This window comes from Neomonachus schauinslandi, chromosome 4 (assembly GCF_002201575.2).
Source record: "Neomonachus schauinslandi chromosome 4, ASM220157v2, whole genome shotgun sequence".
Lineage (NCBI taxonomy): Eukaryota > Metazoa > Chordata > Mammalia > Carnivora > Phocidae > Neomonachus > Neomonachus schauinslandi.
In genome coordinates, this window is record NC_058406.1 from 139,857,562 (window position 1) to 139,877,787 (window position 20,226).

The window sequence follows — 20,226 nt, forward strand, 5'->3', positions numbered from 1 at the left end:
TATTGTTGAGAATTTACCTTTTTCAGTAAATTCTTCTTTTTCTTTAAAGTTTTTCTTTAAATTTCAGTTAGTTAGCATACAGTATAATATTAGCTTCAGGTGTACAGTAACTTCTTTAAAGGCACAAAATTGTGATCAATCATGAATTTTCTTTTTGAAATACAATCTAGCAAATAGAATCTGAGACACAATAAAAATGCCAATATATCCACCCACTTCTATCACTACATAAATTCTTTTTTTTTTTTAAGATTTTATTTTATTTATTTGAGAGAGAGAGAATGAGAGACAGAGAGCATGAGAGGGAGGAGGGTCAGAGGGAGAAGCAGACTCCCTGTCGAGCAGGGAGCCCTATGCGGGACTCGATCCTGGGACTCCAGGATCATGACCTGAGCCGAAGGCAGTCGCTTAACCAACTGAGCCACCCAGGCACCCATCACTACATAAATTCTAATGCTACATAATTTGTCTCACCTGTTTCTCAAAGTCTTCAGCTTCAGCGATGTTTTCTCTGTATCTTCCATCACTAGTGACGAAGGAATGGATGTTAGTTCGTGGCTTACTGCTTCATGAATTATTCCAGTCTTATTCACTCTGGAAGGAAAAACAGTTTTCCATCAACCTATTTCCATTTTGTTTGCCTTTGTGAAAGAGCAGCTTAAGACCACTTAGTGGTCCTTCCTACCCTTTCAGTGGCCTGAGCAGTGGGAGCTGCTGACCAGTCCTCATTGGTCGGCTGGGCGCTCTAGTCTTCGGTGGGGAACCGCTGAATCAGCACAGAGGGCGGGCGCCTGCACGCCTTCACACCAGTCTGTGACTCCAGGCTGAGTAGCGGTGAACTCAGGAGCTGGAGCAGTCCATTCTCCCTGAAATCCCTCCTGGGTCACAGCAGCAGCCTGCCCTTCTTTTTCAATCCCTTCAGGATCTCTGTAGAAGTAGAGATCAGGCATGACCTCCCATGGGTGTTCATGGGAAATGGTGCCACACATGCACAAAACTTCCCTGGGCTAGCATCCCCCGCATCAGACCCACTGAGTGAGCTCCTTTGTTGTTGCAAGGGATGGCAATGTCCATATAGCGCAGAGGAGAGTCTGTGTTACACAGAGCGATGTTAACGTAAGATGCCTTGGTGAGAGGCTGGTGGGCAGCCCTGGGATCAGTAACCACCAGAAGTCTCAGCTCCCAGAGGCTGCCTGGATCTGGTTAGTGAAGTCTACAGGAATGAAGCAGCCAGCAATAGAAGTGGCTAGCATCAGCACACTTCAGCTCAGCTCACTGGCCAGTATCCCTGGGTGATATGACATTGACAGGAGCCAGGTTTTCAATGGCAACAATGGTACAAGCTGCCAACAGAAGCTTCTCCCAGGTCCTCTGCAGATTTATGATACAGATGCCATCACATTTCCTTGTGTAGGTGTACTGTTCCATTTGGAGGTCAAGGTTGGTGCCAGCTGGGTGGGTTCCTGCTGCCAGGAATTTGAGGACATCCTCCTTCATTTGCAGGACATCAAGGGCTCTGGATATTGTGAGAGATTCCCTTTAATTTGAGACAACACCCTATGGACCCCTTCCTGTGTGGTGTGGAAAGCCCAAGTGGTCTTTTTTAATAAGTAAACTTCTAAATATTTGTTTTTGAGTTTAGTAAAGTTTCACTAATGCCAGGTTGAGTAACTCTTGACTTTGAAAACTTATGAAAAAATTGCAAAAGATTGTCCTTATGTTTTGGATGCTTAGTTTTTTAATGTCTTGCTAATTCCGAGCTATCTCAAGGCACGGTGTATGACATGAGGATCTTCATTAACAATAACAACACAAAAAACCCACACTTCATATAGTTTCATCATAACTTTGAATCTAAGGGGAGGTGACTTTTTGTAATATCTGAATAAATCTTATTCAATACTGTAATTGCCAAAAAGCATGTTCACAAAGAAAAGTATCACAGCTAAGATTTTCTTTTTAGCCCAATTGTGCTTGTATTATTAATTTTATCTGCTGTTCTTTGGAGGACTGTTTAAGTCATTTGTCCATTTCATGAAGGTTAGTATAGGTAGAACTTAAAACAGCCAGATAACCTGCAACACCTCACGATGAAGAAATGGGAAGAGCTGCCCCTTTGTTCTGGGAAATGCAACTCCCACTCCTTTGCTTCCATGTGATAACCAGGTTAAATCCTCACACAGGACATTCACGGCTACAGACTGTGATGGCCCCTTGGCAATCTTTTTTATTAAATGTTAGTAAGGATTAGTTCCTTTTAAAGTTATTTTTAAATAAGTAGAAGTTTTAATATTTTCTTCCCAAAGTACAATGGATGGCCTGGTGCTCCCCTGAAATACATACACCTCACTTTGGAGTAACTGTTCTAATGTTTGGTTGCGTGAGAAAACATGCTAATGCTTTGGAAGATTTCCATCCGCTGAAGTCCTGAGACTCTTATTATCTTGAGCTCCAGAATGTACCATTTATTGTTTGGTATTATTTTCATTGTAAATATATTTGTCTTGTCTCCTCACCTAAATTATAAGTAACCGGAAGTCATGGTATACTCTTTTCTTTATTCTTCACATTACCCAGCACAGTCCTTTGTCTAGAAGATATACAATATGTATGTTTTCTTGTGCTAAATGTTTAGCTTCTCATATGCTATTATCTTGTTTGCCTGAATTACAATTTCTGTAAGGGCAGGAAACCTTTTATTCTTTTTTGAATTCCCACTTCTGCCACATAACTTACACAAAATTCCAATGAATATTTGTTGACTAAAACCAGATAACCAAATAGATTTGACTAATAACTTCATTTTACGCAGAAATTAAACCAATAAACTACGGGTCAGGGTTCTAATAAAATTCATTTATTCTTTCATTCATTCATTCCATTAAGTAATGTTTATAGTGTATTTTCTATGTACCACACATTAATTATAATGGTGGCATAGCAAAACAGAAAGTAGAGAACACAAACTAAAAATATGATAAAGTAAACATGCTATATAATCATCATATAATAATTCATATTGAATAGAGGCCAAAAGAAGCTGTTACACACGCTCATAAAACTATTCAATTTTATATGTAACATGCAATGTGCTGGTAAATTATTAATTCAATATTGGTCTGTTTTCCTCACTGGAAAATAAGTCCCACTGATGGTCAGACCAGGTCTGACTTGTTACTACTCCACCCTGGGGTGGAGCACAATGTTGGCACATAATCAAGTATTCAGTAAGTGTATCTTGGATGAATACATAGATGAATGTATGGGGAGAGAAACAATACTGACAGCATATATTTTAAAATCCAAAAATAGGGAGAATTATAAAACAGAAGATTAAGCTTTTATTGAAGACAATTTGAGAAAGACAAATTATTCAAGAAAATTACTCTATGAATAAATTAAAAAAGAGTAATTTAAAAGATAAGTTTCTATTGGATTTTGGCAAAGGCTGACAGGTTCAAGAATTCAGTAATTTGCTTAACAAACATGTACTGAATTCATATGAAATTTCAGGCACTGTACTGGGTGCTGAGATGCAGAAGAGTAAGATAAACTTGTTTTCAGTCCACATGGAACTTACAGATATGCAGAAGGTACTAAAAAGCACAAAGATTATTTTTCCAATATGTAAAAGAAAACAAAAATCTCTATTACCAAAAATAATTGCATATTTGATAACACTAGCAAATATCTAACAAGTCTTTGATTATATTTTGGCATACATATATATATTTTGGTTACATGTGTGTAACTTCAGGTCCCACATTATGTTCTGTAGTTTCCTATATGATGCTTTTCCACACTCCAGATCATTGTTCATGCTTTGCTCCTTGCTGGAATCCTTTCCCACTTAAGGTCTTCTTTTACTTCTCCAAATCTACTTATTCTTTAAACTTTTTGGACAACCACAGCCCCCACCCACCCTCTGATACCTCCTCAACCACCTTTGTGTGTGTCACCCATCATTGTACTTACAATAGCATTTATTTGTCTGTCATGATTTATTTGTCTGTCTCTTTTCTGAACTCTAAGTGCCTCTAGGGCAGAGGCTAATTTTCAGAGTCTGTATTTATAATGCTTAGTACAGAATAGATGATCAATAAATATTTGTTAACTGGAGCTGAAACTCCTATTTTCTATTTAGAAACCTGCATCTATCTAATTTAAGAATAAGACTTCACCTGACAGCTAAGATTTCTTTAAAAGGCATTCTGTAATCTACTAGTCATCAGGAAAAATCATAGCTACAAGCATTCACAAACCTGATTATATTCTCATTTCTTCTCACCAACAACTTAAATCCACATGAGAATTTGAGGCAGAGAATGTAATGTATCTTTACCATCCTGATCACATAAAATCCATTTATCTTCTTAACACTTCAAGTACCAAAAGACTGCGTAATAAGCAAAGTCACATTTCTTTTTTGGCAAGTCTCGTGCCTAAAATGCTGCTAAAGTGCTACAGGGGAACATTCTCTGTACCATTACCACTCCTGGGATAATAAGTGAATTTTTCCAGAGACAGAAGAATACAAAAAGAGTTATGAATATATGAAAATATCTACCATCTGTGAATATTATCTCTGACTTGGTACCTCACATACATAGTGATGTCCCCTCATTGATTAATTATTACGTTGGTATCTCTGTATTATCTGTTGCCACAATAATGTTTCATAACAAACCACCCAAACCCAGTGTCTTAAAATAATAAACATTTATTTAGTTCACTACAGGTTGTCGATATTGAATAGCTTTAGCTGGAAGCTTCTTCTGATCTCATCTGGATTTCCTCACGTATCTGAGGGCTGGCTGGCAATTGGCTAAACCAGGATGGCCCAAGCTCAGATGTCTGAAACAACTTAGCCCTGTTCCACATGTCTGCCATATCCTTCCTGCACACCAGCTGGACATGTTCTTGTAGCATGGCAGAGGGGAAGAGTGAGCAGGCCCAATCATGCAAGAAGGCAACAAAAAAGCACACGCACCTTTCTATAAAGCCTCTGTTTGTGTCATGTTGGCTAACATCCTATTGACCAAAACAAGTCACATGCCCAAGCAGAGAGTCAGGGTGAGATGGAACTTTAAAGCTATAGGAAAAACATTGTGGATCCAAAGAAGTCATTAAGTGGGGTCATTAATACAACCAATCTATGGGCACCTGGATTCCTGAACCTACCATGATACTAAATTTTAAAAACCTGTGCAAGAAAAATTGCATGACATTTCCATATAATGAATTCTGGATACTTCAGGAAGTAGAGTTCTCTAAGAAATATACTGCAGGGTTTTATTTTTTTTTAAGATTTTATTTATTTATTTATTTGACAGAGAGAGAGGGAGAGCGTGCGTGCACGAGCCCAGGGGTGGGGGGAAGCAGAGGGAGAAGCAGACTCCCCGCTGAGCAGGGAGCCTGATGTGGGGCTCCATCCCAGGACCCTGAGACCATAACCCAAGCTGAAGGCAGCTAATGCTTAACCGAATGAGCCACCCAGGCACCCCAACTACAGTGTTCTAAAGTTTTGAATTTTATTTGGAATTTGGCATTCAGTTTCGCAAAGCTATATATTTTTTAAAATATATTCTCCATGTGACATACTCTCATCAAATATAAGGGTAAAGGAAAACTATGCAATAATAGCAATTATAAACTACAAGTGATTTTGTGAAATTCAGCAAAGTAAAACTGTTAGGACAGATAATACAGAAGGTCCACTAAAGAAGGAAATAGGATGTAACAGAAAAATATGTAACCTACAAAGATAGCATGCACATAAGCACATGCACATACACACACGAAATATTACAGCCAAAGCTTCCGAATGAATACTGAAAAAATTTCCTTAAACTAGAAAATTGGACCTAGCAATACTTTAAGAAAATAATAGCATTAGTTAGGTTTATCTGGCAGCAAAAAAGCCATATGCAGGTAAATTCAGTTGATATACGGGGACATACGCAAAAACAGTCTCTCAGCAGTCATATGGTCAGGCCTCCTGAAAAGCTGGAATGCCATTCAAGACACATAGGTGTTTGGTGTCTCTGTAACTACAGTGATCCAGCGGGGGGTCCTGTTCACCCTGTTGTCCCTCAGCAGCAAGTACCTGCTGCTTTCTACTCTAGGTTCTCTCCCATATGGCTAAACTTATCTCTGCTTCTGCAATGACTGTTTCTACCTCACTGTCACTTCCCTCTACCTGTTGTTGTTGTGTTTTTTTAAAAGATTTTATTTATTTTGAAAGAGAGAGAGAGCACAAGCAGGGGGAGCACCAGAGGGAGAGGGAGAAGCAGGCTCACCGAGCAGGGAGCCTGATGTGGGTCTCAATCCCAGGACCCTGGGATCATGACCTGAGCCAAAGGCAGATGCTTAACAACTGAGCCATGCAGGCGCCCTCCTCTACCTGTTTTTACTTTTACCTCTTGACTTCTGATTACTGTGTCTTTCTATAAAGACTCTCTATTTTCATGCCATCCTGTTACCTGTATCTCTCTCAGAGTGTCTAATTCTGCCATCACTTTTCAGAAGGGTGTTGGCAAAGCCTTTATTCCAGGTCATGTCCTAAGCTACAGGTTAATTTTTAAATGAGTATCTTTGGCTCCAGAACCCATCATTGTTCTGCTCAGCTATTGTCCGGTGTTAGTATTGTTGGGCAAAAATGAATCCCTCAGTTGAGGCTATAAGTATTCCATGCACTCTGCAGCCTCTCAGAAGAGGGTAGCATAAATGCCAAGTGCTTTCAATAGACTGTTTAATATAAAAACGTAACAAACAAGAAAAGATTAATATAGGAATGCAAAGATATATCACTATAGGGAAACCTATTAATACAATGCTAGTGTGTATTTTATTTTCAACAGCAAGCAATGACTGGGTATCTGATAATTTAACTCATTTCTGAAATTATCTACCTGGAGATAGCATCAGATCCCATTAGTTTATGAGGGGAGTCCTATAAGACTTCCCCTTCTTCTCTACGGTGCCAGTCGCAAGTCTGGTTGTCACGTTGTCACCTGTTTTTCTAACCTTCTGGCTAGAGATTGGAGGTTCCCACGATTCCCTCTTTGGGTTGGATTAATATGCTAGACTGGCTCATAGAACTTTGAAAAACACTTTACCAGTTTATTATAAAACAATATAACTCAGGAATTGCCAGATGGAAGAGATGCATAGGGTGAGGTATATGGGAAGGGGTGGGGAGTTTCCATGCCCTCTTCAGGTGTGCCACTCTCCCCAAATCTTCATGTGTTTACCAACCCAGAAGCTCTCCAATCCCTGTTCTTTGGGTTTTTATGGAGGCTTCATCATATAGACATGACTGATTAAATCATTGGTCATTGGCAATTGATTCAACCTTTAGCCCCTCTGTCCTTCTCAGAGCTCAGGAGAATGTTCTGTTGTTGTTGTGGCTGTTGTTGTTGTTGTTTTCAAATTAATCTATACGTTTAGTGCAATCCCAATGGCAAACCTGATGAGTTTTTTTTTTTAATTGGACAAAAGGACGAATATAACTGATAATAACAATCATGTGAGAATAAAAACTAGATATTTTGAAAAGGAAGAGTAATGAAGAACTTTTCCTTTAAAGGTAGCCTATCGCCCGCTCAGCGGGAAGCCTGCTTCTCCCTCTCCCACTCCCCCTGCTTGTGTTCCCTCTCTCTCTCTGTCAAATAAATAAATAAATAAATAAATAAATAAATAAATAAATAAATAAAATCTTATAAAGGTAGCCTATACATACCCTTATGGTTATATTCTGTGATCTGTGTCAGCCCTCTGTTAATGATTGCTTAGTTCAATTGGTTCACACTTGTGCTTTACCAGTTGTTAAGCGTTTGGTATATTAACCCTGCTTATAGATATTAAACTATATACTATAGCTATAGTAATTAAAAGTGTGATGCTAATGGTTGCAGAAATAGAAAGACAGTTAAAAGGAAGAGAATAGATGGCCCTGAAATAGATTATTGTTTAATGGAATGAAAAAAAAACCAATTTTAACATCTCGTACTAGAATTTCTCTTGGGAAAGAAATCCCTTTGTTGAGAAAGATATCTTAATATATTGCACAAGGGTAAAAGGTGAGAGCCTAGGCGCATAGGCTGGAGGAAGATAATGCAACAAGAAGACAAACGACTCTGCCCAAAAAATTAAAAATGAAAAATTTATATGAAAAGAGAGTAAACAGAGGAAAAATCCACCCTTGTGGGGAGAAGTGGCCAGTGAGAAATTCCTGGCTGTAGATAGGCTGAAGGCTTTTTGACAACAGGGAGTTTTTAAGATCAATTTTATTTATTTAATTTTTCTTTCTTAGGTTTTTATTTAAATTCCAGTTAATTAACATATAGTGTAATATTGGGGTCAGTAGTAGAATTTTGTGATTCTTAAGATCAATTTTAAATTGTTTGCACTGCTGCATGAAAACCCCCTTGTCTCTCTCTTTTTTTTTTAAGATGTTATTTATTTATTTGACAGAGAGAGACACAGCGAGAGAAGGAACACAAGCAGGGGGAGTGGGAGAGGGAGGAGCAGACTCCCCGCTGAGCAGGGAGCCCGATGTGGGGCTCGATCCCAGGACCCTGGGATCATGACCTGAGCCAAAGGCAGACGTTTAATGACTGAGCCACCCAGGTGCCCCCCCTTGTCTCTTCTAACTGTCAATGAAGAATGCTACACACAGAGAATAACTTTCATGAGTGAGGTTTTCTTTTTTGAGGGGGTGGGGGTAGTAAGAAGGAATCCAAGAAAAAGAGTCTTGAAATTCATGTCTAGTGTGAAGCAGAGAAGAGGCCAGACATGTGGGATAAGATGTATGTAAAAGCAGAAGTTAATTAGAAGCTGATTTACAAAGCCAGAACAGACCATGTAAATATATTCTCTTGGAGATTCAGAGAATTTATAAAGAGAGATTGGACTTCTCATAGAATGTTGACTAAGGGGTTGGAGCCAATTTTATTTAAATATCAAAGGGTAGGCCAACCTTAACCGACAACTGGGTTAACTAGTACATGTAGTAATTCAGCCTGTGATAATAATGATAATTTTTAAAGGTGGCATTATGAATCAGTGGGAAAAGAAAGCATAAATGAAGGAAAGAACCCACCGTTTATTATAGGTTTAGCTAGGGAGGGATAAAGTCCTACCTTAGAGTTTAATCAGATAATAATTTGTATAGTCAGGGATCATCATTAAGAGTTACACGGCTTAGGACCTACTCTATGCTAAGCTCTGTCTTAGGCAATGAGGACATGGTAGTGAACATAGTAGACAAAACATCCCCTCTTAGAAACTTTTCATTCTAGAGGATGGAGACAGCCATTTTTAAAGTGTGTAGCATACATCTTCGTGATGCGCTATTTTTGGTATGCTGAAAAATATAGTTTTGTTTTGTTTTTTGTTTGTTTCTTAAAGAGAGAGAAAGCATGAGCAGGGGGACAGGCAGAGGGAGAGGGAGAAGCAGGCTCCCTGCCGAGCAGGGAGCCCGAAGCAGGGCTCGATCCCAGGACCCTGGGATCATGACCTGAGCCGAAGGCAGACACTTAACTGACTGAACCAACCAGGCGTCCCTAATTTGTGTTTTAGAACAAGGGTCAGCAAACTTATCCTGCAAAGGGGTAATTAATAAATATTTTAGGCATTGTATACCATACAGTCTATGTTGCAACTACTCAACTCTGCTATTGTAGCTCAAAAGTAGCCACAGACCATACAAAAGAGAATGAGCGTATGCTTGTCTTGATATAGAACTTTACTTACAAAAATGGGTGTCAGTTTGCAGGCCACAGTTACCAACTCCTCCTCTAGAATTAGGCTGCCTGTACTCAAGTTTGACTTCATCTGTTACTGGATGAAAGACTTTGTACAAATTACCCAAATTCTCTAAGGTTCATACTTTATAAGAGGAAAATGAGATAATACATACAAAGTGTTTTGTTTTGTTTTGTTTTTTTACAATTCCTGGCTCATATTAAATTCTCAAAAAGTGTTAGTTACTATTACCAAATTAATGTTTTAGTTATGTATTTATAGCCTCTGAAAATAAATTTTGTCTTTGATGAGTGCATGTGTGCATACCTGTGTTTGTATGTATATGCATGCATACATGGATATGTATGTTTGTGTGAGACTTACCTAATACCCATGTTCTGGATTATAAAAAGATTTAAGAGTGTGTAAATCACACTGGTGAAATATCCACCAAAAGTGAAGGTATTGGAGTTTTTATGGCCACAGTAGACTGAGTACCAAGCTCACCCCACCTTCTGAGACAATTCCACTACTCTTGGAGGACCAAAAACTAACATGGATGGAACTTCTGGGGCCCCAGAACATTACTCTAGACTGAACAACTTATGCTTGGGAATTGTACTGCTTCAGGAGTAGTAGGAGGGAAAGACTGAATGGATATTAAGGTGAAATTAACCCCCTGAGTTGAAGAGACAGAAAATATAGTTTGGGAAGATGACTGAACTTTGTGGAGTGGAGCACTGGAGAGGAGAAAGGAACATGAAGAAAAGATATTGAATCCTGCATGGTGACTTGAGACTGCTATTGAATACAACTGACACATGCATAAGGTGAAACTCTTCAAGGATGGACAAAAAATGGACCAGGGAGCTATAAAGTGACTAATTCTCAAAGTTCACAAACAGCTTGGAGATGTTTGAGTCTGGCCAGCCAGATTATATGAGCCTTTTTGAATACCCAGAGTACAATCTACTCTAAATCAGCTCACCAAAAAAAGCTTAAAACCAAGACTCAAAAGAATCGAGTTGATTATGAAGTAACTTAGCTAATATGACAGTTTTGAAATTTAGCATTCTTAAAAAAAATGTAGCACTCAACAAGAACACACTGACAATGTCCAGCAGGCAGTAAAAAAGTTACCTGACATGCAAAGAAGCACAAACATGTTTCTCACACCAGAAGAATATCTGTCAATAGAAAAAAAAACCTATGAAATAATATAAATGGTGGAATTAGCAGACAAGAATGATAAAAGAGTTATTATAAACATGTTTAAGAATTTAAAGGAGGGCGCCTGGGTGGCTCAGATGGTTAAGCGTCTGCCTTCGGCTCAGGTCATGATCCCAGGGTCCTGGGATCGAGTCCCGCATCGGGCTCTCTGCTCCTTGGGAGCCTGCTTCTCCCTCTGTCTCTCTCTCTCTGTCTCTCATGAATAAATAAATAAAATCTTTAAAAAAAAAAAAAAGAATTTAAAGGAAAAATAAATATAATGAAGACAGAGAAGATATTTTTTTAAAATACCAAATGTACTTTCTAGGGTTAAAAAGCATAATATCTGAAATAAGAAATATACTAGATGGTCTTAACAGTAGATTAGGTACTACAAAAGAAAAGTAAAATTCAAGACAGAGCAATAGAAACCATCCAAACCGAAGTGCAAACAGAAAAAAAGTCTCTAAAAACAAACATTAAAATATCAACAACAAAAACAGATCATCAGTGACTTATGGGGGGAAAAAACTAAACGGTAATGATGTAATATATGTTATATATGTTTAATTAAAGATGTGTAATTAGAGTTCCAGAAGGAAGAGAGATCAATAGGAGGTAGGAAAACGGCATTTGAAAAAATAACAGCCCGAACTTTTCTAAATATAATAAAACATATAAACACACAAATCCAAGAAGTTCAATGAATCTCATGGAGGACAAATCACATAAAGATATGTACTAACCAGATTGCTCAAAACCACTGATAAAAAAAAATTTTTAAGGAAACAATAACAACAAAAAGGAGGAAAAAATCTCCAACAACAACAAAAAGATGTATTACTACAGAGAAGCAAAAATTTTAAATTATTTCAGACTTTTCATCAGAAACTTCAGGCCAGAGGACAAAGCACAACATCTTTAAAGAACTGAAGGGGAAAAAATAATTGAAGTAGAATTCTTTACCTGGCAAAAAAAATTCCTTAAAAAACGAAAGTGAGATAAAACTCTTTTGGACAAATAAAATCCGAGATAATTATCAGTAGAACTTTACTACAAGAAATATAAAAGGAAGACCTTCAGGCTGAAGGAAATTGAAACCAACTTGTAATCCAGATCCACACAAAGAAATGAATATCATTGGAAATATGTATATGTGGGTAAATAGCAACCTTTTTTTATCTTTAAAAAATTGATTCTTTAAAGTAAAAATGCTAATAAGTACTATAGAGATATAACGTGTAGCACTTAAACTTACGACAACAACAGCACTAAGAAAAAGAAGGGAGAAGATGAAGTACACCGCCACAAGTTTCTTACATTAAATATGAAGTGGTATAATATTATTTGTGTGAGCTAAAGATGAAAACAAACATTAAAAAACTACTAAGAGCTATAGCTAATAAGTCAGTAGTGGAGATAAAATGGAATATTGAAAAAATACTCATCTAGGGGCACCTGGGTGGGGCAGTCGGTTAAACGTCTGACTTTTGATTTCAGCTGGGATCGTGATCTCATAGTCATGGAATCAAGTCCCACGTGGGACTCTGTGCTTGGCGCAGAGTCTGCTTGGGATTCTCTCTCCCTCTCCATCTGCCCCTTCCGCTCGTGTCTCTCTCTCTAAAATGAATAAATAAATCTTTAAAAAAAGAAAATACTCATCTAATCCATTGCAATGCAGAAAAAAAAGAAAAAGAAGGAAGAAAGATGGTACAAAAATAAAAGAAGTTTTAAAAGACAAATAAATGTAAAGCTAATTGTATCAATAACCATTAAATTTAAATGGTCTAAAGACTTCAGTTAAAAGGCAGAGATTGTCCTGACTGGAAAAAAAATTAAGGTTCAACCAACGCTGTCTACAACAAAACTACTTTGAAATATAAAGATACAGATATATTAAAGGTAAAATATGGTAACAGATATACACAAACACTAATCATAAGAAACCTAAGTGGATAAGTTAATATTATTATTAATTCCAAAACAAATAAGACTAACAGATTATGAGGGAAATTTTGTAATGATAAAGATGATAAAACAAATGTATATACACCTAATAATAGACCCTTAAAATACATGAATAACAGAACACATGCATCTACAATTACAGTGAGAGACTTCAATATTCCTCTTAGTAATTGATAGAGCAAGTAGGTGAAATTCACTAAAGCTATAGAAGGCTTGAAAAATATTACAATTCAACTTGACCTAATAACCATCTATAGAACAATTTTCATTCTCCCCTACAACTGCAGAAAATACGCTGTTCACATGTGTGAATTTCATTTTCATTTCACAAATGAAAAATTCACTGAGAAGCTGGGGGATAAAACAAGTATCAATAATTTAAAAAGATAGAAATAATAGCGCATATTCTCTGACCATAATGGAATTAAATTAGAAAACAATGACAAAAAGATATCTGGTAAGTTCCCAAATATTTGAAAATTATGCAACATACCTCCTAATACTTCATGGGTCAAGAAGGAATCACATAAAATATCAGAAAATATTTAGGACTAACAAAAATAAAATATATCAAAATTTGGGGGATTAAGCTCACGCAGCGCTCAGAAGGAAACTTATGCTCTAAATGCTTATTCTAGAAAAGAAGTAAGGTCCCGTGGTGCCTGGCTGGCTTAGTCAGAAGAGCATGCCACTCTTGATCTCAGGGTTTCTCAGGGTTGTGAGTTTGAGCCTCATGTTGGGGGTAGAGATTACTAAAAAAATAAATAAAAACGTAAAAAAAAGGTAAGTTCCCAAAGAAAAATGTACACTTTAAAAGAAAGAGCAAGTAAGCCCATAATAAGTCTAAATGTGGCAATAATAAAGGTGAAAGCTAAAATAAATGAAACAGAAAATGGACAAATTAATGAAACCAAAGCTTTTGCTTTGAAGAGATCAAACTGAAAGAACCTTAAACTGATGAAGTTAAAAACAAGACATAAAGTACTAATATTAGGAATAAAAGATAAGACATCACTACAGTCCTAAAAATATTAAAGAATAATAAGGGAATATTATGAACAATTTTAGGCCAATAAATCTGATGACTTAAATGAAGTGGAAAAATATCTTGAAAGACACAAATTACCAAGACCCATACAAGAAGATATGAAAATTTGAATTGTATATTATCTACAAACGAAATTAAATTTATAATTTAAACTCTCACAAAAAGAAAACTCCTACCCCAGATAGCTTCACTGGTAAAATCTTTCAAACATTTAAGAAATAAATAATAAAAATCATACTCAATTTCTTTCAAAAGTAGATAAAGAGGTTACATTTCCAAGATTATTTTATTAGGCCAGCCTTACCCTGATAACAAACCCAGACAAAGACATAACAAACAAACAAAAAAAACTACACCAGTATCCTCAATGAACTTAAGTTCCTTAAAATCTTTTAAAATTTAGCAAATAGAACCTAGCAATAAATAAAATGTCTAATACACCATGGTCAAGGTGGTTTATTTCAAGAATGTAAGGTTGTTTTAACATTTGAAAATCAATCAATTTAACCCATCATATCAAGATGGGTTCATATCAAGATGAATCCATCAAAATTTCATCTCAACAGATACTCCCTCCTATAGCATATGATAAAATTTAACACTCATTCATCATAAGAACTCTCAGCAAACAGGAAAAGAAGGGAACTTCCTCAACCTGGTAAAGGGCATATACAAAAAAGAATCTGTGGATAACATCAGACTTAATGGTAAAACACTGAATGGTTTCCTTAAAGTCAGGACAAAGGCAAGGATGTCCTTTCTCACCATTTCTGTTCAGCACTGTGCTGGATGTGCTAGTGCAATAAAGCAAGAAAAGGAAATAAAAGCATACAGAATGAAAAGGAAAAAATAAAACTCTTTATTTGCAAAGACATGACTGTGTATGTGGAAACGCTCAAGAAATCTATAAAGTATTAGTAGAACTAATAAATTCATTAGCAAAATCTCAGAGTTCAAGGCCAATATTCAAAATCAATTTAAATATACTGTGAATGAGACATTAGAAAATGAAATTAAAAATAACAGTTATAATAGCATCAAAAGTGTGAAATACTTAAGGATAAGTATATGCAATACAATACTATAAAAAATACAAAATACTGCTAAGAGAATTTAGAAGCCATCTAAATAAACTGAGATCTATGCCTGGGGATTGGAAGACTAAATATTGTCAAGAGGTCAATTCTTCCTAAATTGATCTACATATTCACAATCCCAAGCAACCCCAAGGTATGTTTAAAAAAAAAAATTAATGAGTTAATCCTAACATTCATATGAAAAGAACCTGGAAAAGTCAAAATTATTGTGAGAAAAAAGAACAAACTTGAAATATTCATACTTCCTGATTTTCAAGACTTTCTAAAAATTACAGCTAATCAATATTGTGTGATATTCACGTAAAGACATACATATAGTTAAATGAAATGGAATAGAGAGTCCTGAAATAGACATTGAATTTTTACTGAAATTGCCAAAGCAGTTCAATGGGGAAAGAATTACCTTTTCAATAAATGGTGTTGAAACAGCTGTGTATCTATTTGGAAAAAATTAACATTGACTCTTTCCTCACACCACAAGCAAAAATTGATCTTAAATGTATTATAGACCCAAATATAAAAGCTAAAAGTATAAAATTCAAAAAGAAAGATTAAAAAAATCTTCATTATCCTGGAGTAGGTAAAATATCTTAAATATGTCATAGAAAACGTAAGCCACAAAACAAACAATTGGTAAATTGAACTTCATCAAAAACTTCTGTTCTTTAAAAGACATTGTTAAACAGCTTATGAAAATGTAAGTTTATCTGTTTCTGTGTAAAAAAATTCTTCAAAACATAGTGGCTGAAAACAAAAATAAACTATTATCTCTCACAGTGTTTGTGGATCAAGAATCTGTGACTTGTGTGGCTGGCCATTTCTGCTTGGAGTGTCACATGAGATCGCTGTCATCTGAAAGCTTGTCAGAGGTGGGAGGAGCCACTTCCAAGGGGCCACCCATAGCTGGCATGTTGCTGTTAGCTGTTTATCAACAGGCCTTAGTTCCTCTCTGTGTGGGTCTTTTGAAAGACTGGCTTTCACTAGAACAAGCACTCCAGGAGGGCAAGATTGATGCTGCAATCTCTCTTACGACCTAGCCTCAGAAGTTACATAGAATCACTTCCAAAATTTCCTCTTGGTCACACAGGTCAGTTATATAGGGGAGGGGCTGTACAAGAGTATTGATACCAGGAGGCCAGGATCAATGGGGTTCATCTTGGATAGACATAGAGTTTATATATGTTTTATAGAGAGTTTGACCACTATGGTAAGCCACAATTTGGGAGAAAAGATTTTACACATATATACCTCATGAAGGACTGGTATATAGAATTATATGTAGAACAGACAAAAACAGTTTGAAATGGGGAAAAGACGTGAACAGACACTTCACAAGAGAAAATATACACATAATCCATAAGTAAATGAAAAGATGCTCAACATCATTAGTTATTAGGGAAATACAAGAGAAAACACAATGACTTACCAATACACATTCACTAGAATGGCTAAGATCAGAAAGGACTAACATTATCAAGTGTTAGAGAAGAAATGGAACAACTGGAACATACGTTGCTGGTAGGAATGGAAAATGGTACAACCACTTTGGAAAGCAGGTTGGCAGTTTCTTATAAGGTTAAATATGTACTTACCATGACCCAGCAATTCCACTCCTAGGCATTATTTACCCAAGAAAAATAAAAACATATGTCAACACAAAGATTTTTAACCACATGGTCATGGAATCTTTAGTCATAATAACCAAAAACTGGAAACAAAAAAAATGTCCATGAATAGAACAAACATTTTAAAAATTTGGCAAACCCATACAATAGAGTAGTAGTGAACAATAAAGAAGGAGCATTGCCACACACAATATGAACAAATCTCTAAATATGCTTAACTAAAGAAGCCAGACACAAAAAAGTACATAGTAAATGATTCCATTTATACCAAATCCTTGAAAAAGTAAAATTATTATCCAGTGGCAGAAAGCCTAGGACCTGGGATAAAACAAGGTAAAGCAGCTCCCAAAGGAACAAAGGATAGGAAGCAAACCCACCTCTTTCATAAGTACATGTGAAAGAGGGAAATTTTAAGGTGCAGGGAAAACAAGTTAGTGCGAGGTTTCTCACCTTTGGCACTATATTGCCATTTGAGTCTGATAATTCTTCAGTGCTGCAGGGGTATGTGTGTGTGTGTGTGTCTGTCTGTCTGTGTGTGTCTGTGTGTCTGTGTGTACTGTCTTGTGCACTGAAAGAAATTTAGCACTCTCTGGTTTCTACCCACAAGATGGCAATGGACATCTCTCCCCCTACCTCCCCATCAGTTGTGACAATCAAAAGTATCTCACAACATTGTCAAGTGTTCCCTGGGATGCAAAATTGTCCCCAGTTGAAAACCACTGGGTTAGTTTATTTGTTATCTATTGCTGTGTAACAAATTATCCCCCAAACTTGGTGGCTTAAAACAATAAACATTTATTATCTCATAGTTACTATGGGTCAGATATTTGAGAGTGACTTAGTTGGGGGATCTGGTTCAACTTTTCTAATGTGGTTGAAATCAAAATGTCTGCATCATCTAAATGCCTGACTGGGGCTGGAGAAACTGCTTCCAAGATGGCTCAGTCACATGGAGATTGGCAGGAAGCTCAAATCCTTGCTGTTATTTGGCAGGATATTCTGTTCCTTGCCATGTGGGCATCTGATAAAGTTACCTGACGTGTCCTCATGACATGGTAACTACCTTCCCCAGAGCAAGTAATCTGAGAGAGAGTAGGGAGGAGCCACAATACATTTTTAAGACCTTCTCTTGGAAGTGACAGCCTGTCACTTCTGCTGTATTGTATCCATTAGAAGCAAGTCACTAAGTACAACTCACATTCACTTGGGAGGGAATTAGTCTCTACTTTTTAAAGGAAGAAATATGAATAAATTTGTATATATTTTAAAATCATCATAGTTGGGGGGCGCCTGGGTGGCTCAGTCGTTGAGCATCTGCCTTCGGCTCAGGTCATGATCCCGGGGTCTTGGGATCAAGCCCCGCGTCAGGCTCCCTGCTCAGCGGGAAGCCTACTTCTCCCTCTCCCACTTCCCCTGTTTGCGTTCCCTCTCTTGCTGTGTCTCTCTCTGTCAAATAAATAAATAAAATCTTAAAAAAAAAATTAAAATCATCATAGTTGGAGAAGGGTTCTTTAACAAACAAGCTGGGGAAGATCACAGACTACTTAGAGAAAATAAAAAATAGATCATCATTCCAAAATAAACCTGAAAGGATTAAATTATTTAATGAAAAAAAAGTGAAATTACCAAATAAATAGAAAAAAATAAAGACAGATAATGATAGGATCTCAGGATGGGAAAGGACTTGTGAAGCACAAAATAATAGAAGAAAACAAAAATAGAAAAGGCCAATCATTTCATCTGGGATCAATATCTATATTATATTTCAGCTGCCTTTTTTTTGTGACTACCCCAATAAGAAAATGAACAATGGACTAACAGTGGGATACCATATTTGCACATATGAAAATATACCATGATGACCTGAGCACAGTAAAGAAGGACACTCATATACTCTCAAACAGTGCTGTAGGAAAATTGATAATAACAATATAACAACAGTAATTTATTATGTGCCACATAATTCTAGATAATTTTATTTGTCACAATTCATTTGCTTTTCGCTACAACATCACGTAGTAGCATTATACCAATTTTCTGGTTGAGGCACTGTCAGATTAATGAATTTGGCCAAATCTCCTAGTTTGTAGGTGGCAGCAAAATTGACTTATCTAATTGTCAGTAGGCACAGTGCCTCAGGCTTACCATAATTTTAGGGCCCATAGAAATGTCTTAATTTCTTTTAAAATCAGAAGGGAACGGCTGAAGAAAATGTTTTCATGTATAATATTAATATGTTTATCTTTCTATCAGTGCAGTTATAAATATAATTTTTAATATTATCTTATGGAGGAAGAGACCCACAAAGGTAAAGGCATCTGGGACCCATGAAAGTCTGAATGTGGCCTTCCTGGGTGGCAGAACTGCATTTTGATCCCAGGCAATATGATACCTAAGCCTAAGTTCTTTCTGGAAGGCAACTTGCCAATACGTTTCAAAAGGGCTAAAATTGTTCACACCTCTGATTACTTTTAAGGATTTAAACTAAGTATGTAAGGACACAATGATTTATAAAAAGATACTTATTTATAATAGTATTCATTTGAAACCAAAGAAATATTTAATAATGAAAAGTTGTCTCAATATTGATGTCAAGTTAGGGGCATAGGTGACTATTAGGAGCTTCTGAATGGAACTGAACTGAGGGGAAACTGAGGACTCAGGGGAGCTGAAGTGAGCAGGAAGTGGAAGGAGGCCTGTAGGCATTCTGGAGATGGTATGCAGACTTCTGCTGGGTATGTGTGTGTAATACCTGAGAGTGGACTTGCAAGCATGTTCTTGAATTCATTTTCAAAGGGAGTGGGCAAGCAAAACAGTGAGAAGTTTAGAGGAAACAGTACTCATTAAAACAGAGATCAATGAACACAATCAGGGAACTCTGAAGACAGTTCTGAACCTTGAAGATGGAGGGACTGAGTACGCAAGAGTAAAGAGGCCTTGAAGATCATGTTAATCTTTCTCTTGAAAGCTCTGAAGAGCCAGTGAGAGAGCCAGTGAAAGTAAAGAGTGAAGCGACATGCTCAGATGTGTATTTTAGAATAATCATAGTGGATATGGTATGCATTGAACCCTGGTCGGAATTCAGAGTGTAGAAACTGATGGAACGGAGATGAAGAGAACATACATTCAGTCAATCAAGAGTTATTTATTTGGGGGGGTGCGCCTGGGTGCTCAGATTAAGCATCTGCCTTTGGCTCAGGTCATGATTCTGGAATCCAGGAGTCCTGGGATGGAGCCCTGCATCCAGCTCCCTGCTGGGTGGGGAATGTGCTTCTCCCTCTCCCTCTGCTCCCCCCTCATGCTTTTTCTCTCTCCGTCACTTTCTCTTTCAAATAATAATTTTTTTTTAAAAAGAGTGATTTATTTAATCTTACAATTATTCATGGGGTGTTGATGCTGTTCTTGGTACACAGTTCTTTCAAGAGCTTAATTAGGATGGAAAAAGAATTAGAAAGGTTTTAAAGTCAAGGAAAAATTTAAGACAGAAAAGAATTAAAACACGATCATGCTGAGGGGGGCACAGGAGGGAGTG

At 36.9% G+C, this 20,226-nt stretch overlaps 1 pseudogene; it reads right to left on the minus strand.

Annotated features, from left to right (window-relative positions):
- Positions 1 to 658: 658 nt before the first annotated feature.
- LOC110578851 lies at positions 659 to 10,142 on the minus strand (annotated as a pseudogene).
- Between the last annotated feature and the right edge of the window lie 10,084 nt (positions 10,143 to 20,226).